Below are 22,693 nucleotides of genomic sequence, written 5' to 3'. Positions count from 1 at the left end.
TGGTTTACTGCCACATTTTAGTGATGTACATTCCCTAACAGGTTCTTGATAAATGGTACACGTGAGTTATAACTTTTTGCATATTGCATGTCTAAAATGTTCTTTATTCTATTCTTCAAATGACTAATATTTCAGTTGGATATTGGATTTTATATTGCAAATATTTTCCCCCCAATATATTGGAGATACGGATCCAGTGTCCTCTACCTCTAGTGTTGCTTTTGATATGTCCTATGCCATTCTGATACCAGATATTTCATGTAACATGGTTTTTATTCTTATTACTGGAATCTCTTAGGATGTTCTATGTAGTCCCAGAATTTACACAATAATGCAATTTGTTGCGAATGTATTTTCACTTATTTAACTGGGCTTTGGATGGTCCTTTAAATCTGGAAATATTTTTTCTTCATTCAGTGAAATGTTCTTATATTATTTCCTTCCTAAATTTCTTTCCTTAACTTTTTCTTTTCTTCCTAAAAATTGTAATATTTAGATGTTGGAGCTCCTGGATTGTGCCTCTAATTTTCTTATGTAATATATATTTTTTCCTTTTGTCATACTTTCTGGAAGATTTCCTTAACTTTACTTTAAAAGCTTTCTATGGATTTTTAAAAATTTCTTCTGTCATACTTTTAGTTTCTAAGTTCCCTTTATGCTCTTCTGATTATTAATTATTTAACATTGCCTATTCTTATTTCTTGAAGACAAGGTTTTCTCTCATCTCTCTGAGGATACTAATGATAGATATTTCTTTTGAAGTTTTCTTTTGCTCCCTGTCTTGTCACTATCTCTTCTGACTCCTTTTATTTTCTTACTCATTGCTATTTTCTCTGAATTTATTATAAGAGGTTTTTATCCCCAAATGTATGAAATATCTGGTGTTGTAGGTAGAATTCGAAGATGGTCCCCCAAATTCTCGTCCCTGGTGTATATGCTTTGTATAAGCCTTTCCTCTTGGGTTTGGTGGGACCTGTGAATATGATGGGATAGTCACTCCTTTGATTAGTACATATTATGTGGCAAAAGTGGGGGAATATTCAGGGGCCAACCCCGTGGCATAGTGGTTAAATTTCAGCATGCTCTGCTTTGGCAGCCCAGGTTCACGGGTTTGGATCCTTGGCGCTGACCTACACCACTCATCAGCCATACTGTGGTGGCAACTCACATACCAAATGGAGGAAGATTGGCACAGATGTTAGCTCAGGGCTAATCTTCCTCAAGCAAAAAAAAAAAAACAGGAAGATTGGCAATAGATGTTAGCTCAGGGAGAATCTTCCTCAGGGAAAAAAAAAAGTGGTGGGATAGTCACTCATGGAATCACTTTATGCTATAAATGTCACCATCTTGAGAGACTTGAGAGAGATTTTTCTGTTGGCCTTGATGAAGCAAACTTCCCTGTTGTGGAAAAGAGCACATGGTTAGAATCTGAGGCTGGTCTCAAGTAACTGAGCGTGGCCTCCAACTAAAAGTCACAAGAAAACAAGAACCTCAGTTGTAAAACCATAAGAAATTGAATTTGGTGAACCGCCTGAATGATCTTAGTAATGGATTCTTCCTTGATCAAATTGTAAATGAGGACACAGGCTGGCTGACATCTTGAGTTTAGCCTTTTGAGACACTGAGCAGAGAACTCAGTTGAGCTGTGCCTAGTCTTCTGACCTAGGGAACTGTGAGCTAATAAGTGGATGTTGTTTTAAGCTGCTAAATTTGTGATAATGTCTTATGCAACAATAGAACGCTAATACATCTGGTGATCATGCTTTGTCTTTTCCTATTTAAGAAAGAACACCACAAAACAGATGAAAAACTCTGAGTACATGAGCGGGCTATAACTATTGTCACTTAATTCATGTCTCTGGTCAAACTTCACATCCAAAGATTGGCCTTTTTCTTTTACCACCTTTTAAAAATAGCACCCCTGATACTATCTTTCTCCTTATATTTCCTAAATTTGCTAAAAATCAATAATCTACACATCCAAGAAGCTTAACTAACTCCAAGTAGGATAAATACAAAGATGATCACAACCAGATACATCATAGTTAAAATGTTGAAAGCCAAAAATTCTTGAAAGCAATAAGAGAAAGTGGTACGTGAACCCCAATAAAATTAACAGCTGAATTCTCTTCTGAAACAATGGAGGCCAGAAGACAGTGGGACAACATATTCAACATATTCAACGTGATGAAAGTAAGAAACAAAACAAAACTTTTAACCAAGAATCTTATATTTAGCAAAACTATTTTTCAAAAATTAAGGTAAAATAAAGACATTGTCAGATAAGCAAAAACTGAGAGAATTTGTTGCTAGCAATTCCACCTTACAAAAATACTAAAGAAAGTACTTCACGCTGAAAGCAAGTGGCATCAGACAGTGATCCAAATCCATACGCACACACACAAACACACAAAGAGTGTTAGTAAAGGCAGTTATGTAGATAATTATATATGACAGTATAATTGCATATTTATTCTCCCTTCTTTTTTTAATCTAATTTAAAAATTACTTGCATAAAACAATATGTATATAATTATATTGTTGAGCTTATAACATATAGAAATGTAATGAATTTGACAAAAACAGCACAAAGGAGGTGGTGGGAACAAAGCTTTATTTGAATAAGGAAATGACACCAGATGGTAGTTAAATCCACAGGAAAAAAATTAAGAGAATCAGAAATGATAAATAGGGAAATTAATATAACAAATTCTATAAATAGATATTTGCTTTTGTTTCTTCTCTTACCTTTAAAAGAAATAAGATTATAAAATGTAATAATTATACCAATGTATTGTAGGGTTTGTAACATGTTTAAAAGTAATATGTATAACAATAATATAAAAATGGGGGAGGATGCAGGTATATATGAGTAAAGTTTCTTTATTTCACTGCAATCAAATTAGTATAAATCTGAAATAGATTTCGAAGGTAAGATATATATAGTAAGCCCTAGTAATCACTAAGAAAATAATTTTAAAAACATAATTAAAAATTATTAAGGGAATTAAAATGTTACTAGTTTGTATCCATTTAATACAAAAGAAGGCAGTAAAAGAAAAACAAAAATGATAGAATCACAAAGAAAACAAAATGTGAAATGACAGATATAAATCTAACTATATTCATAATAACATTAAATATGACTAAATTAAATAAATCAAAAGTCAGATATTATCAAATTGAATATTAAAAAAACAGGACCCAAAAAGATAGGAGGAGTCTACTCCTGTGTCTACAGGAGACACAAAAAGGTTGAAAATAAAAGGATAGAAAAGCTGTATCATGCAAGCAGCAGCAGAAGACAGATGAGGTGGCTATGCTGTAACCAGACAAAAAGACCTAAAACAAATAAATTGATACATGAAAAGCTCCAGAGTGAGTGAGCAAAGATCACTGTTTTGGTGAGGGACAGAATTGCAGTAATTGAAGGGCTTTTTTCCCAGGGCTGTTCAGTTATTCCAGAGAGAAACACTCCAGTTCCTGTGGGGGGCAGAGTGGGTACAGGTTGGGTGGTGTTGGTGTGGTCTGTTTCCTAGGTAACATTCTGAGAGCTTGGGGGATAGGTGGGCCAAAGAGCGACTTCACCACTTCAGATGTAAATTTTCCACCTCCTTTTTTCAGGATAGCACCTTTCTTCCACCGTAAACTGTGTCCATGCTCTCAAGAATAGATTTTTTTTCAAGTTCAGTTTCTCTAAAACTAGAGCCCCTGCTAGATTGAGACGAAGTAATTGCCTAAATGGGAAATGTAGGAAAGGGGATTTAGAGCAAAAATTTTAAAGCTTTCAACCTTTTAAAGATTTTTAATTAATTATCTTTTTTTAAACCCTGACCCATACTTCAGCCTTAACCTTCTCTGGGCTTGCAAGCAGGAATTTACTTTTTCCTAGCTGTCATGTCAATTACTCTCCATATGCTTTTCGTTTACCAAACATTTACTTTTTTAATATATTATCCCCTCCTCTCCTCTTCGTCTTCTTGAGTTTATGCTTTTTTTCTTTTTTATTGTAATTTTAGTGGGATTTTGGAGGGAGCAAAGGTAAATGTAATTGTTCAGTCTACCATGTTTGATCTTCAAGTACAACCCCTTAAAAATAGGTCAGCGAACAGAGAAAGACAAATACTGTATGACCTCTCTCATATGTGGAATGTAAACCAACACATGGACAGAGAGAACAGTTTGATGGTTACCAGGGGGAAGGGAGCTGGGGGGTGAGCAAAAGGGGTGAAGGGGCGCATTTATATGGTGACGGACAAATAATAATGTACAACTGGAATCTCACAATGTTATAAACTTTTATGACATCAAAAGAAAAATAACAGGTCAGCGAAGTAAAAATAATACGGCTTTCAGTAAAAAGCATCTTGGGTCAAGGTTTGAGTCAATCTCACACTGATGGTGTTATAATAAATAGGTTACATATTTTCTTTGAGCCACTGTTTTCTCTGTGGGAAAACAAGCATAATAATACCTACCTCATAGGTCTTACTTAAGAAAAGATATATACAGTGCTTTAGTGGCTGACTTCTTTGTGGCCATAATCATCATCATCATTCTGGCTCCAAATAAAAATATGGCCCAAAGTGCTTAGATCAGTGTTTGAAATTCTTCAGTTACTTAATAATTTAGTATTATTATTCAATTTGAATACGATTATTCAAATAATCAGGGACCAATATATTTCAATCTACTGTTCTACCTTCTTAATCAGAAAAAATTTGCTTTGGAGAGAACATGGATCTTAATTTTGGGGTCTATTAAATCTGAACTAGAGATGAAAAAGCTGAATTCAGTTTTGAAGGTTGGAGTGATGATGGCAACCCATGAGCAGGCTGTAATTACTGTCACTTAATTCATGTCTCTGGGCAAACTTCACATCCAAAGATTGGCCTTTTTTTACCACCTTTTACCACCTCATGGCCACAAAGTTGTAGTGGTATAGTAAGAATTTAAATCCTTAGAAATATGAGATTTGTGAGGTTTCATGACTTATATATGATGCTTGAGGAGGAATTCAAGATATATAGGGTTTTTTTGACCACTCTATAGCTAATTGCATTTTTAAAATTTAAAATCTGTCTTTAGATTTTAAATATGATGGCTTTATAGCCATAAGTCTTCCTTGATTAATACCACTTGCTTGTATTCATAGGTAGTGTTGTCTTTAGTAATTTGTTTCTAAAATAACAAGCACATCCTCATCATCCCAAATTAACCGCACGAGTGTGAAATGAAAAGTTAAATGGGTCGTTGACATTCTTGTGAACCAGTAGCCCCAGAGTAGAATCTGATTGGCAGAAATGACACGAACTAAGAATAATAAAGGATATTTAATTCTTCAGGAACCAGAAGTAAATGCAGATATCTGTCATAAATAATAAAAGCTTGCTGTTCAATATTTAATGTGTACATCAATGTATTTTAAAATGCAATTAGTATCAAAAGCAAAACACTTTTTATTTGTATAACATTCTTTTCTGGATAAGAGCCTTCCAGTCTTCATGAGCCTCATAAATGTTGTCTCCGTGTAGAGAGAACTTTATTCAGGCGAGACAACTTTTGAAGGGAAAATTATCCCATTAATTAAATATTTTTTAGAGTGGCTGCTTTGCACACATTTCATGCTACCAGATTTAGAGTTATTGTGTTTTAATACAGATTAATAAGTTGTCCATGTATTTTGTAAACATTCTCAAGGAAGGTAGTCTGTAATATACTAAAATTGCTGAAGCACAAATACTTATCACTGATCCAATAAGATTTTATGTACCCTGTAAATGAAATATATATTTTATGCTTCCTCTGTCTTTGATGAAATATACATTCAGTTTTTTCCCATGAAGTTAATTTCACAATCAGTAGATATCTCTGAACAATATTTTATTACAGCTTCGTGAGTACTGGATGTTTACATGGAGTCATTATTTTTCCCCCAGGTAATGATAAGGAGCCAGACAACCCGAACCCACATTGCTTATATTTTGAAATGATGCTTTATATCTAAGCTATAATTATCTTTTATTTCCTCAGATCTATCATATTTATCTGCTTCTCTCCTCCAATTACTTTGAAGTATATCACTAGCTCATCTAACAGCTTACATAGCATCATGGACATCAAAGTCAAGTTCAGGACCGAGCGCATTTACTTAAGTGACAAAATGAAGGAAAATCTGATTCAGTTCTTGGTTTTGTGTGATTGGGAGGGAAAAAGGAAATTTTGATCCTCCCAGTTTTTTGAAAATCCAATATTACATAATTCAAGTATACATAGATATTTGATAAATGTGTATGTATATGCACGTACACATATATATTTGTATATTCACTGTAACATAATACAACTGCTATAATAAGTAGAATTAGTTTCGTGGAGAACAGGATTACTTAGCAAAAGGAGCTAGATAGGAAATTGAGATTTTTAAGTTTTAATACCAGTTCTGACACTGACCTGTTTTGTGAACTTATGCAAATAACTCATTCTATTTATTTCTGCTCTAAAATAGAGATTTGCCACATCAACTCAGCTAATGGTTTTGTGAGAGAGAATGATGAATACAAAGGAATGTGAGGCAAGAGGAAGTGCTATTGAAACACTTCATAGCCTTGAGACTGGAAGTGAAAGGGTACCCAACTTTTTGCATTTGCACATATTTGGGTTATTGGGGTCTTTAAAGTCAAGTCTTAGTTATACACTCTGAAGGCAACTGTTCCTGAACCCTATTGGTTTCAGTGGACAGAACATTAGCGCTAGAATTCAACGTACTGAATTCTAGCCCAAGTGATGCCACTAATTCTGCAAGGTCAAATGATATTTCTCAGGAAGTATATTTTCTCATTTGAAAAGTTAGGATAATCATCCTTCTTACTCATATGGTTATTGTGAGGATCACAGTACTTTGAGGTACTTTTGCTATTCAATATTTAATGTGTACATCAATGTATTTTAAAATGCAATTAGTATCAAAAGCAAAACACTTTTTATTTGTATAACATTCTTTTCTGGATAAGAGCCTTGCAGTCTTCATGAGCCTCATAAATGTTGTCTCCATGTAGAGAGAACTTTATTCAGGGAAGACAATTTTTGAATGGAAAATTATCCCATTAATTAAATATTTTTCAGAGTGGATGCTTTGCACACATTTCATGCTACCAGCTTTAGATTTAGGAAAGCTGTTTGGAAAATGTGAAGTGTTATATAAATGAAAGATTGTAAGTGAACATAAGTGAGGCCATCTTGTTACACTAAATAAGCCTTTCTTAGTTGAAACCTTTCTGATTTTCTGACCCTGATCTTGTGGACATACCCCTGCTGAGGTACTCTGATAGCTTTGTTCTTAACAATTTTAATGAATTTTCCCAGGGAATAAGAAGGCCTCCAGAAAGAAAGAACACCTGTAGAATATTCATCATCATTGACAGAAGAAAAGAACAATGAAAGATCCTGGAGTCCATCATGTACATTTCTAAACCCCCTCCTCATTGCCCATTTTCCCTATATAACTGCCTCAAGAGTCTGTAATCCTGAAAGATGGATTTTTGAGACATTAGTCACCCGTCTTCTGATTTGCTAGCTAATCTAATTTAATTAAACTTCCTTTTTTGATCCCTAACTCATTGTGATTAATTGGCTCAGATCATTGCTGTAAGTAGAATGAGCCCATTGTTCAGTATCAAGATGATATTTGTAAAGGTATTTCAGAATCAAATATACCATAGGTTAATGATGGGGGATATTCAGAAAACTGTAATGACTTTCTACTCAAGAATATTCATACTTTAATTTTTTTTGAGTTAAAATCATTTTCTTTCTGCTAGGAGTTCTAACAATGGTTATCAATGCTCAGACCATGATTTTGTAAACTTCTCTTCTAGCTCAGCCACCCAATCAGTATCTTTTCTTTAAAAAGTAATCTGTACATATATTTTTTCTTTCTCAGTACTCACACAGTCTTCATTCTTTACCAGACATATTTAGCTTCCTAAATTCAAATAAAACCGTTCTATGGTCACTAAGAACAGTTCAGTCTCCAAAATCAAAGACTTCTTTTTGCTTCATATTCTCATTATACTGTCTACAATGTTTGAAACTGTTGATAGGTTTCTATTCCTTGAAATTGTCCTTCACTTGCTGTCGTTAACCTGATATGTGCTAGTACGCCAGGGAGTTCTTTTCCTATTCCTTTCCTTCGTTTGCATATCCACCCCCTTGCCAGTGAGGCATGGTTAATAATGAAGGTCTGTCTTCATCCTTTTACTTTTTTCTTCTCTCTCTTATCCTTTTTTCTTTCATTATTGAATTCTTATCTTTGGCTTCAAATATCATTCAAATGAGCTTAAATGCCAGTTCTATCTCTATCCTTAATCTCAACTACGTCTCCATTAATACTTCCTATTACTCCTCTAGATACCTTTCAAATTGGAAAAATTTACCACCATATCATCAACATGCCTGGAGTTTCTCACCTTTGTTATCTGGGTCATTCTCTGCTTTTGGTCTCAGTCATTTCTCTATCTTTGCATGGCAAAATGCTTTTTAAAAAGGCAATTGTTGCATAAATCCTAGGGTTTCTAAAACTTTTTTACCAGTTAAATTTGAAAGACTGGAAGTTAGTGACCAAGTAAAACTATACTGAATTTTAAATAAAGTTAGTTTGTAAGTTATTAAAATTACAACAAATTAAAAATAAGATCACTCTAGGTTGAAAGTTATATTTAATTTTGCTCAGTTTTCATGAAATGAATTCAATCTCAGTGGGAGGGTTGATATCTATTTCTACCTTTTTTGTGGGTGAGAGGGAGTTATGTGGAAAGTCAAAATTTATTCCAGATCTGTAGTACATTGTGTTAACTCTATTTTTTTTTCGTGAGGAGATTAGCCCTGTGCTAACATCTGCCAATCCTCCTCTTTTTTTGCTGAGGAAGACTGGCCCTGGGCTAACATCCATGCCCATCTTCCTCCACGTTATATGGGACGCCGCCACAGCATGGCCCTCCAAGCGGTGTGTCTGTGCGGGCCCGGGATCCGAACCGGCGAACCCCAGGCCGCCGCAGCAGAGCGCGCGCACTTAACCGCTTGCGCCACCAGGCCAGCCCCAGCTCTATTTTTCTTTTATCTGGTTTCCTAATGAAGGAGACAGGTTTATAGTCATTCATTCATCAATTCATTCAAAAATGCTGAATGAATGCTTAAAGAATATGTAAGACTTTTCTAGTGATTTTGGAGGATACAAAAAATCAGGCCCAGTTTTGATGTCAGGGAGCTTAGGGTCTTGATGTAAACCTTTATGAGGGGAGATACGTAAAAAATATAATACTACGTAGAGTGAAATAAGTGCTTTAAGAGAAGGAGAGATAAATGGCTATGTGGATTATATGATATGTAGTAAAATATATGTGGCTTGGCGTTTATACCCATATGCAGACTGCAGTTTTTATTTTTCCTAGATGTCTGCATTTTTTCATAATGAGTAACTGAATCGTATAGTGGCCAGGGCCTTGGCCTCCAGAGCCAGACTGCTTGGGCCGCACCTATAACTGGTTACTCTCTAGTTGTTTGCTCTTGGCACACACACTTAACTTCTCTGTGCCCCAATTTCCTCATCTGCAAATTGGAGACAATAAAGATAGTACATACTTCACATGATTATTGTAAGATTTAAGTTAGATTTATTTGTAAAACACTCTGAACAATGTCTGCCTCATAGTAAGTGGTAAGTACCTGAGAGCTCAATTTCTTAAGGCTATTACTTCTATTTTTACCTAGTTGGATTTAAAATGACCTTAATTTGAGACTCACTTTCACTTACTTCTTAAAACTTTAGGATATTCCCATCTAAAAATCTGACAATAGGTGATGATCAAAAGTTTGATCATAAAACCAGGTAGATATTAGGCAGATTTCATCAAAGCTATGCATGAAAAACATCCTATCAGTATAAAATTATGTGTTCTATGTGACATAATTCTTTTGGTTTTTAAAACGTATAATTCTCGCAAAAGGATTTTTAATATTTAGACTCATAAATAGGATAATTTCTCATTTTTTCCCAATATTTTTCCTAAAGTATGTTACCTGGCTTTTATAGAAGTCTCCAGGAATAAGTTAAGAATACTGTCAGATGTATGTATGCTCCCTTTTGCTCCAGGCTCTTTCAACTATAACGAGCACTGAGAGTGCAAAATGTTTGAATATAATTTCCCAGTTCTCCTTTTAAAAACCTTTTACTAACTTGAATCTATGCATTTATTTATCAACAATCTCCCTGCAACATTAATTCCCGTTTAATATTGTTTCAAATGCAGTGGAAGTTTGCTTTTATTAGACTTGTGAGAACCTATTTGAAATGTGCAAGTCTTTATCATACATAGCTATATTTTAAAGCTGAACTTCATCTTGCTGTTTTATATTTCTCAGAACATCATATAATGAGATATGACCATTTTTCATTATTCTATGTTTCTACAGTTTGAGATTAATATTATAACCTCCTTTATATTGGGAAATTAACATAAAAGGAAAATTTTGGTAACAAAGTATATATAATTCATTTTTCATTCAAATTATGGATAATTTGAATTTGAGAATTTGCTGTTGTTTTTGAAACTTTTGTCATTATTATAATTTTAAAATTGAAAATGGTTGAGATTTAAAGCTTTAGATACGAAGGTCAACTCCATAGTTTGTTCAAAAAAATCATGAGTGTACATGATGAGAAAGAAATAATAAATGTGTTCAAATAGAGATATGATAAAGTTCACAGCAGCCCTCTAATCACTTAGAGGAATATTTGTCAAGTCATTTGGCTCAGAGTAATGTTTTATATTATAATAAAATATATCTATTTTTAAAGTAATGTAATTTATAAATATATAATTTTATTATATGAAAACATAGTATATCATTGTATAATCCTAAGATACAATATATAAATGTAATTATATAAAAATTTAGACATGGGATCTATGTGTGTAGTCATTTATTGGTGTTTTAAAAAGTATCCTCAGAAATAAGTCAGAACTAGAGTTTAAGAAACTGTTTAAAAACAAGGGTGGCTGAATCCTGTAAGTTTGGAACTAGAGACCCTTAAAACCCACATAAGCAAAGGTAAGATGATCCTGGCTTGGGAGAGAGTTAACTTAAAGGTGGTCTCAGCTGCAGGAAGAAGAGAGGTGCAAGGGAAGGTCATCCTGAAAGATACTGTAATAAAGCAAATATTTTAACAGTTAAACTAATCGAAGAAGGGACCAGATAGGTGCTGCCAATGATGATGTGTGTATGAAGTAGAAAAAATGGAAATGTCCAAATTTTTTTTTTTATGATCAGTGCAGTAAGCATACAGAAAAATACTGACAAAGCATTAGAGATGATCATTAACTGTAACATGGCTCTAAAAGACAAGACTTGAAATAACTTTGATGTAGTTTCAGCTGATTCTTACCCTTTCCCTCCATCTTTATACTAAAACAGTGAAAGAACTCAATACCAACTATCCCACCCCCCATTCCTCCTCCCTTTCTCATCAAAGTATTTCTTAGCTATTAATTGGATTAAATAATTATAAAAATGTACAAATGATTAATATATCCTACTATTTATATGGCTGCTTATTCTTTCCATTTGTTACGCTGACCTTTGTCCTAATGGTTTCTTTCTGTTTCCTTAACCTAGAATTCTTTTTTGTTTTTGTGAGGAAGATCAGCGCTGAGCTAACATCCATGCTAATCCTCCTCTTTTTGCTGAGGAAGACTGGCTCTGAGCCGACATCTATTGCCAATCCTCCTCCTTTTTCCCCCAAAGTCCCAGTAGATAGTTGTATGTCATAGTTGCACATCCTGCTAGTTGCTGTATGTGGGATGCAGCCTCAGCATGGCCAGACAAGCGGTGCGTTGGTGCACGCCCATGATCCGGGGCTGCCAGTAGCAGAGTGCGCCCACTTAACCACTAAGCCACGGGGCCGGCCCCTAACCTAGAATTCTAATTCCAAGTTTTGGATGAATTGACTAAATTTATCTGGTTAAGTGACCCATATTCATGTCCCTCATTTTATCCATCCATAAAATCAATTGCTTAATGAAGTAAAATACCAAATAAACTTAAAAAATTTGTTGGTAAAAATGTCTTTCTTTAAATTGATTGTAAGGGAAATAATGAAGAAATACTAATGCACCAGAGACATTAGAATACTTCCAGTTTACAATGCAGAATTACACAATTTGCATGAAACTGGTTAAAGGATAAATTATACTGTAGGAAGTGTTCAAATATGATAACCAGGTCAATAAATTCTGCCACTCGACTTGCTGTGACTCAAAAGGTTCTTGTCAGCCTGCTCAAACTACTAAAATTATTAGGAGAGAGAAATACTCTTGCTCATGCAAATTATAATGTAATTTGATTTTGTCTACTTTTATGAATGAGAGAATGGTGCATTTCATGCTTAAACACAGGTGCATCAGAACCCAGTCTCTCAAATGCACAGATAATACCTAATCACATTTTTAAATATCTAATACCTATTTTGTTAAAGATTGAAACTCTTATTTACCGCTGATCACTGTTTTTTTTTCTTAAGGAAGATTGGCCCTGCACTAACATCAGTTACCAATCTTCCTCTTTTTCTTTTTTCTCCCCAAAGCGCCAGTACGTAGTTGTAAATCATTGTTGTAGAGTTGTAGCTCTTCTATGTGGGGTCCCTGCCTCAGCATGGCTTGATAACTGGTGAGTAGGTCCCCTCACAGGAACCCGACTGGCAGAACCCCTGGCTACTGAAGCGGAATGCGTGAATTTAACTGCTACACCACTAGGCCGGCCGTCTAATCATTGTTTTTAAAGGTATTTCTTTCTGTCTTTGATTTAATGTAGTTATCATTTCCTTACTTTTTCTTTATCCACTTATCACTTATTATTTAATTTACTTGCATTTATTATATTAATAGAATATTTTGGTACATGTGCCTAAAAGTAGATTACTTCTTTTGAAGAATTTCAGTGAAATCAAAAGGCAAGCTTCATGTACTCCTAAGTGTTTAATAAATGTTTCTTGATGATGATGTTAACACTTTGGTAGTTTAGGTCCAACTATAGTATCATTTCAAACTAGATTTGGTCTAACCTACAGTGTCATTTCAAAGCAGATTTGAAAGGGAATCTTGATTTTTATCTCAAAGTCTCTTGCTTACAGTTATACAATTTTTGAAGATAACTTTAAAAGATGACGATCTGATAATAAATTCCTTTTTAAACCCTTTATAATGATTTTAGAGTTCTTTCATTTTAATAACTAATATATACATTTATTTTAAAAACTCTCATCTTTAAATTTTTTTCCGTAAATTACAAAAATGAAATGCATTCAAAAGTGGATGAAACTAAAATACAGTGAGCTTACAAGAAGCTGTGGGTTGGTTAGAAATGAGTAATCATTTAAATAGGTTCCAGTTAAGAGGTGACACAAGGAAGTTTGATTTGCAAAATTGGCTGAGATATGCTAATGAAATAAAAAAGCAACTAGAACCATAATTTTGTTTACTACTTTTCACTGTCACTGATTTTAGTTGTTGGTTGAAACAGGGAGATTGTAGAATGCCTTTTAAAAATCCATGCTTAGTTGTTTTAATATTGTCTTTCCTAGAATTTAAATTCTTTATCATTTTGTGAGCGTTTCAAAGATTTCCTTTTTTTATCAATAACTTTGCTTTCTAAAGCACCTTCAAAAAAGCCCCTTAAACACATCTCAGATGTTTGAATATCCTTAAAGTTATATCAAATGAATCTCATTTTTTAGATAGGGGAAAGAGGCAGAGAAAGATTGTGTACCTTATCCTTAGTTATAAATCTGAAATAATTTGAAGAATTTAAAAGTTAATTCAAGAAAATAATTCTTCTTTTTAGACAAGATGCTATTTAATAAGCAAAACAATTATTGCTATCTGCCTTGCCTATTTTCTACGTTAATAAAATGGACTCCATGAGGAAATGAAAGTAAACTGAAGATAGATAGCTGTACAATTCTAGGAGGAAAAAGAAGTATTTTCCTTCAATTTGCCAGAGATTGTAAAAGCTCATTCTCAAGGGGATCAGATTTACATTTGTAGAGAATTGGATGCTAAACCATAAAATGTATGCTCATTGTTTCACGAGCGTGTTCTAAATAATGCCTCAAGATTTGTGAAAACTGTTATTCAGGCAAAGGCATATGATGCTGTCTTAAGTAAAAGTTTAAAATGCTGCTAACTGGGACTACTATATTGTATTATGTCAGCCTAATTCATTTGAAACCAAATAATAAGATCTTAGTAAACCTCCGATGTCTATTTACCACCGCTGGTATGATTGTAATTTACTTATTTTGATTTGAATTATAGCAATATGCTCAGCAATTGTATTGCAAGTATTAATGGAAGATAATATTGCCTTAGAGCTAATGAGTTAATAGTATTGATACTTTGGGATAGGTAGATCCATAGAGAAGAATATCAGTTACTAGTTTACTTGATGCTTTTATTCAATGGACATTTAAAAAATTTCTATAATTCCTATTTAAAAAAAACTTGAATAACACAAGCCCCTAGATTTAAGGAGGTCAGAGTCTGTGAGGATAGGGGTCTCTAAACAAAGAATTATCTTCTAAGTGGACATAGCAGTGGGAGAAATAAATTCCATCCGGAGTGGTCAAGGAAGGATGTGATAACATTTGTGCTTAGAATAACAACTGAGAGTACGAAAAGGTATTGGACATTTTAGATATAGAGGATATGTGCAAAGGCATAGAGATGGAAGATTCTTTTGCAAGATTATGTGCAGCTATTGAAAGAAGCTAGAGTTTTTGGCACATTGTAAGGAATGAGCATTGTGTGAGTGGAGTTTATAAATGGAGGTGACAGTGAAGGAGTAGATGAGCCTAGAAAGATAGTTCAAAGAGATTGCAAGTATATTTGAATGATGAGTTGTTTGGACTTTATCTTGTATGAAATGAAAATCTATAAAAGGTTCAATAGGGAAGTGACATGATCACAACTATATTTTAGAAAGCTAAATGTGGCGTCAGAGTGGAGATGTAAGAGATGAATAGATAGGACAAGAGAGGAAGAAGTTAGACTCAATAGGAGGCTTTTGAAATACTTAATGTCAGAATTTATGCAGTTTTGGATTAAGGATGTTACAGAAGGAATGGAAGAGAAATTAACACATGGAGGTGACAGTAACACAAAAAGAGTTTTTAATGCTTCAATCTGTTGGATAAACATCCAATTTTCAATTTGCCATTCAATTACATTTGTGTCATATATATACATTTATCTAAAAATTATTTCGTACTGTAGGCAAACCTACAGTAATAAAATTGGCTCTCTGTAAATGGGTTTAGATGAAGTAGACTTAGAACAACCAGATTGAATGGCATATGAATATGGTTCCATGGATACTGCCTTAAGGTCGCTGTTAAACTGCTCAAGTTTTCCAGGGATTTCTCTAGAACTGAGGTTACCTGGAACACTACTCCAAAGTCTATTCCCACATTCTTGGGGCTGGAACTTATTATTTTACACGGATTGAAATAACAAAATTATAATAGCCTAAGTATTTTAAGATGAATATTTTGCCCTGCTGTTATTCATCTGGCAAAATGAGAAAAGCCTTAGGAAAGAATGAATTTGCCTTTTGACAATAAGAAATTATAGGCGATAATTAATGAACTATTTGACAGAGATGTAAAATATGGATTCTTTTTCTGCTCTGTTTTGACATTAAGAGTGACTTTTGGCTCACCTGGCACAGAAGGTTCCAGCCACATTCGGAATGAATTATGGCACATTCTGAGCTCCTTCTCAACGTGCTCTTACACTCAGCAGATCTCAGGAGGGATTCCCTGTGGAGCATGTTGTAATCTCCCACTGGATGCTTTTTTCTTTCTTCTTTCTTCTTTTCTTTGCTTTGAAGAGCTGGACAAGAAAGGTATCCATGCTGAAAGCTGAGTAAACCTGGAGGGCAAGTGCTGACATTCATGAGATCAGAGTCAGTCTTGCAAGAGCTAACCAGCAGGGTAAACAGTTTGCTACAGCTTTAATAAATGAGACTAATAGAAATGGTATCAGTTCAGTTAATCTGCACAATTTTCATTTTCATACACAGCTAGTAGTCACTGAGCTCTTTTTATCACAAAATTATTTTTTTTCCAATTCCCTTTGTTCTTTCTCTCACTTAACTTCTCAGTCTATATAAACCAAAGGCTGCGTTCTAAAATGCAATGTGATTATTGGGAACATTTTGTTGATAAAAGATACACAACGGGAGGAAATTAAGTTGTTACCGACATTTCTCCCTAGAAAGTGGAATTTTCTGCAGCTGAAAGACCACACAGTGAAAGTTCCATTTAGCAAACTCTCTAAGACTGTGAGAACTTCCTGGTAATATCAGATACTACAACTTCAGAAATATAGACTTAAATGAATAAATGGTAGCGTTGAATATGCTGTGGTGCAGAATTCTAACTTTCTAGGGAGTGTCCAGTGTCCTACATAATAAATCACAGGAAAGGATTAAAAATAAATTAGGACAATGCTGTACTTCTATTTTATTCTTACACTAAGAGCCTTGGAAATGTGGAGAAAAGGTTGTTTTTTTCATTATATTTTTAGCCAAGTATCTATAAGAAAGCTGTATGAACACTACAGGTAAGAGAAAAGTCTTCAAAAATAACATGTGAATTTAAATTTCACCCAAAGCTAGGATTTAGTTGCAATCCAAGATTGTATCAGCAGGGAAGGGCCCCACATGATGCTATGTCCACAGTGGCCTAGGATGTTTTAAAGACTTCCAGATATGTGGAAATATTACCTGTACTTTAAATGAGACAAGGAAGCCTTTTCCAATGTGGCCACTTATATATTACAGTGATATAGTCTGAACCAATCATAAGTCATCCTATGGAAACTTTCTTTAAATTTTGCTGTTGATAAAGTCATCAATGCCATGGGAAGACTAGATGTCTCATTACAGCTTTCAGTGTAGTAACTAAAGTAAAATAGCATTTGTTTTTCCTCCAGTGACACAGCAAGATTCGGGTAAAATCTCTTTCTACAAATTTGTAAAATAGTTAATGTCTATGAAAGATGACAAATTAGAAAATTTGTCTATGTTCACACTTTTTTTCTCAACCTTACGGTGGTTTCATATATCTGGGGTGATATTTTGATTATATTATGATTTTTTCTTTTGATTTTCTGTTTATAAGGCATTCTATTTAGCTAAACTGAAGCTTCTGTTGGTTTCAGAGGGTGGGTAGGTGGGATTAGGAATTTTACAGAGGGTATGCAAAGATTAAGATGGAATTATTATTTAATTTCTGAAAACAAAAAAAGAATTTTCCACAAGAAAATAGGTTTGCAAGAGGACCTTGGAGTGAATATTTTCTGAATTTTCTTAACATACCAATGCCGAAATATCAGTGGCACAGACTATAGAAATTCTTCTCTAAATGTAGAGAGAGCATGCCTTCCACCTTCACGGATAGTGCTTAAAGCTTGGGAACCATGATAGGAGGATAAGTTGTAAAAGCAGTAGATAGGTAGCTTAGAGCCTGTCCGTTTTGGTGCCAAGGAATTTTGAGAGATAAAGGGAGAGAAAGGCAGAGGAGTAAAGGAGTGAAGAATCTGGGCCCCAATCTCTCATTTTCAGACTTTGTCTTGGACTGAAGGAAACATGGTCTAAAGTTGAAGGAATTGCCAAGGCTGGGACCACTTGCTTAGATTCATCTCTGGAACTCTGGCAAAGGATTGCTTCTCAGATGACCATAAAAACTAAACTTTGGAACTCAGTGTGGTTAGGCTGAGAAGAGAGGTGGTTTAGCTTTCTAGTTACTTATAATACCTATGAGGTGTAGATAGATTCCAGTATTCTTGCATGACCCTGCTCCCAGGGGGGACTTTTGAGATGATATGACGGGTTTAAGCATGGGTTGCCTATTCCAGGCTCTGGGTTGAAGATGCAGAAGAGATTCAAGGAGGTTCATGGTACTGGCAAAGGCTGGAGTGAGGCCGTGTGAGTCAGAGCTCACCTTGATGAAACCTTGCAGCCCTGACTATGAATGACAGTAGGGGATTCCAGCGGAGTGAGCAGCAGATAAGACATCTCTTTAGAGGCCAGAAGAGTCAAAGGACACATAGTGTTTCAGCACCTCTTCCTTCTGATGTCATGAGAACAATATAAGCCTCCTAATATGCCCACACCCCACTTTGAGGAAGAAAAGAGACAAGGGCGAGAGTGTGAAGATGGACCATCTCTCTAAAAAGTCTGAGCAGTCCAAAAGAGACTCTTTAAAACAGTTCTGTGGGGGACTTGGACTTTGAAGTATAAAACTGGATGAGAATGAAATACTGCTTTTTGGCGGGAATACTTTTTCTTCTATGTAGAGTGGGCTCCAGTAGATTAGGTCAGGTTTAGAGAATAAAGGAGCTATACTTGCTATGTACCTCTGAGTACAGTGTGAGAAAATTTAAGAATTCTGTTTATATGATGTTCTGTACATTTATATCTTATAACCACAGCAAAATATTACTCATAGTATAAGACAAAATCTTAATAATTGGGAACACCTGCATTAAAGTAAGGACAATTTATTAGTGTATAGTCATGCACTGCATAATGACATTTTGGTCACTGACAGACTGCATATATGACAGTGGCTCCATAAGATCATAATGGAGCTGAAAAATTCCTATCCCCTAGTGACGTCATAGCCATTGTAGCACAATGCATCACTCACGTGTTTGTGGTGATGCTAGTGTGAACAAACCTACTGTCCTGCCGGTCTTATGAAAGTATAGCACATACGATTACATACAGTGCATAATACTTGAAAATAAATGACTATGTTATTGGTTTATGCATTTACTATACTACACTTTTTATCGTTATTTTAGAGTGTACTCTTTCTACTTAAAAAAAAAGTTTACTGTAAAACAGTACGCCGTGTTATGCTGGCAGCAGTCTCATACATCTTGTGTTTACCGTGCCTATTGATTACATAGTTTTCTTTTGTTCTTGATTTAATCTTGTATTTTGTTCAGCACGGCTCCTAAGCATACAAAATCCACTGCTAATGTTTCCAGTAAGAAGTCACATCGAGCGATTGACCTGGAAATGAAATTAAAAGTGATTAAGAACTATGAAGATGGAAAATCAGTGATGGTTATTGCTAGCCAGTCAGGCGTGTCCCATTCCACCACAACTACTATCTTTAAGAACAAGAACGTGGGGACGGAAGCTGTTAAAGGATCTGCTTCATTGAAGGCAACAAGACTAATAAAAATTTGGGAAGAGCCTATATCAGACATGGAGAAACATCTAATGACCTGGATTGAGGACCAGACACAGAAGCATATCCCTTTTAGCACTGTGACGATCACAGCCAAAGCAAAAAGTTTGTGCAATGTTGAAAGAAAAGGTTGGACTCGACTACAATGCTGAATTTATTGCTAGCTCTGGGTGGTTTAAATGATTCAAGAATTGTTATTCGTTACACAATGTGAAAGTCAGTGATAAGTTTGTGAGTGCTGATGCGAAGGCAGCTGAAGAATTTTTGGAAACTCTAGATAAGCTGATTGTGGAGGAAAATTACTTACCAGAGCAAATATTCAAGATGGATGAAATCTCCCTATTCTGGAAACAGATGCCTGAAAGGAGTTTCATCCATAAGGAGGCCAAGTCAATGCCACATTTCAAGGATTTTAAGGGCAGAATAACAGTCTTGCTTGGGGACAATGTTGCAGACAACACATTGAAAGTCTTTGTGATCTGGCGCAATGAGAACCCCAGGGCCTTCAAGCATATCATCTATAAGCACACACTGCCTGTGTACTGCAGGAGCAATAAGAAGTCATGGATGACCCAGCTCCTCTTCCAAGATGCCCTCCTGAATTGCTGTGCCAGCAAAATGGAGAAGTACTGTTTGGAGAATAACATACCTTTCAAGATTTTGCTTATTGTTGATAATGCTCCTGGACATTCTCCTTTTATAGGTGATCTGCATCCTATTATCAAATTGGTGTTTCTCCCTCCAAATACCACCCTCCAATCCAACCAATGGATCAAGGAATTATAGCAACTTTTAAGGCCTACTACATGAGGAGGATCTTTGCCCAGGCTATTGCTGCAACTGAGGAAGACACTCAGAAGACACCGATGCAACTCTGGAAGGATTAAAACATCTATGACTGCATCAAGGACCTGGCTTGGGCTTTGGGTGATGTCACCAAGGAGTGTATGAATGGCATCTGGAAGAAGACACTCAAGAGGTTCATTCATGGCTTCAAAAGATTTGCCAAGGATGAGGAGGTTGCAAAAATCAACAAGGCTGTGGTTGAGATGGCAAACAACTTTGACCCGGGTGTGGATGAGGATGACAATGAGGAGCTCCTAGAGCTGGTTCCTGAGGAAATGGCTAATGAGGAGTTGTTGGAACTGGAACAGGACCACATAGCTGAAGAAGAGGCAAGAGAGAAGGAAACTGCAGGAGAAGAAAAAGAAGAAGAACGCCCAAGAAAATAACCAGTGAATCATTTAGCAGAAGCTTTTGCAGACCTCCACAAGCTCCTTAAATAGTTTGAAAATGTGGAGCCCAAAGCTGAAAGATTTTCATTAATAGAGAGGAATGTTCATGGTGCATTATCTGCTTACAAGCAAATCTATGATGAGAAAAAGAAGCAAACCACCATGGACATATTTCTGAAAAGAGTGACACCTTTTCAAGAGGAGCCTCAGGCAGGTCCTTCAGGAGGCATTCCAGAAGAAGACATTGTTATAGAAAATGACACCTCCTTGCATGTTATTGCCCCTGAAGACCTTCCAGTGGGACAAAATGTGTTTGAGGTGGAAGGCAGTGATATTGATGATCCTGACTCTGTGTAGGCCTAAGGTAATGTGTGTGTTTGTATCTTAGTTTTTAACAAAAAAGTTCAAAAGGTAAAAAAAAATAAAAATTTTAAAAGTAGAAAACAGCGTATAGAATAAGCATATAAAGAAATAAAATATTTTTGTACAGCTGTACAATGTGTTTCTGTATTAAGCTAAGTGTTATTACAAAAGAGTCAAAAAGTTAAAAAAATTAAAAGTTTTTAAAGTCAAAAATTTATAATAAGCTAAGGTTAATTTATTATTGAAGAAAGAAAAATATTTTTTTTATAAATTTAATGTAGCCTAAGGCTACAGTGTTTATAAAGCCTACAGTCGTGTACAGTAAAGTCCTAGGCCTTCACATTCACTCACCACTCACTCACTGACTCATTCAGAGCAACTTCCAATTCCGCAAGCTTCATCCACGGTAAGTGCCCTGTGCAGGTGTTCCAGTTTTTATCTTTTGTACTATATTTTTACTCTACCCTTTCTATGTTTAGATGTTTTTAGATACACAAATATTTACCATTGTTATGATTGCCTACAGTATTTAGTACAGTAACATGCTGTGCAGGTTTGTAGCCTAGGAGTGATGGGTTATACCATACAGCCTAGGTATGTAGTAGGCTATGCCATCTAGGTTTGTGTAAGTACACTCTATGATGTTCACACAATGATGATGAAATTGCCTAAGGTATCCCCATTAAGGGATGCATGACTGTATTAGGATTCTATTGTTTTAGAACAGATTATCACAGAAGCCTGGGCAAGCTCAACTGAGTTCTTTGCTTAGTCATCCAAGGCAGAAATGCAAGTGTCAGCAGGCCTGGGCTCTAATCTGGATGCTCTGGGAAGAATCTGCTTCAAGTTCATGCAAATCGTTGGCAGAATCAAGTTCTTTGTGAATTGTGGGTCTGAGGTCCCTGTTCTTGCTGGCTGTCATCCTTGAAGCCACCTGCATTTTTTCTCATGTGGCCCCCTACATCTTCAAACCAGCAGTAGTAAGTCAAGTCTTTCTCCTGCTTTGAATCTCTCTGATTTTGTCTTCTGCTAGTTAAAGAAAACTCTACTTCTAAAGGGTTCATGTGATTAGATTTGGTTGACTCACTGGAATAATCTCCCTTTGGAATAAGTAAAAGTCAATTGATTAGTAACCTTAATTAAATCTGCAAAATCGCGTTTGTCATGTAATCTAACATAATCACAGGCCTAATATCTCATTAAATTCACAGTCTCAGTCCTGAGGATTAAGGTGGAAAATCATGGGGGTAGAGGGTGGGGAGAGAAGGATGGTTTAAGGATTACTCCGACCACCATCAATTTTCTTGTGTATTTTTTTGTGTAATAGCAGACCTTAACAAGAAATGTAGTATTGGCTAGGAAAATAAATAATGCTGTTGATAACAGTCATGATTCAGTACTAATTATTAATACTCAGTGTCATTAAAGATCCATAGCCATTATGTATTGCCTGTCATGTGAACACATTTATTGAATATTACAAACTCAGCTATGTGCTGAGGGCATGCCCAGGCAAATTGAACACAATGTCTTTCCTTATAAATCTCACAGACTACAAGAGAAGACAGATCTATAGACAGATGATTACAGCACAATTAATAAATATTATCATATATAGCCATATAACAAGTGCTATGGAAAGACAGAATCAAGTGAAGTCAACGGGAAATTAATTGAAAAAATCATATTCTTGTTTGGTCAAAGTTTAGAACTTTTACTCCCGATGATTAAAGCAACACAGTCCTATTGTAGAAAAATGGAAAATATAAAAGAGAAC

The sequence above is a fragment of the Diceros bicornis genome, chromosome 8 (assembly GCF_020826845.1).
Source record: "Diceros bicornis minor isolate mBicDic1 chromosome 8, mDicBic1.mat.cur, whole genome shotgun sequence".
Taxonomy (NCBI): domain Eukaryota; kingdom Metazoa; phylum Chordata; class Mammalia; order Perissodactyla; family Rhinocerotidae; genus Diceros; species Diceros bicornis.
The sequence above is the reverse complement of the archived record's forward strand: the minus strand, read 5'-3'. Positions refer to the sequence as shown.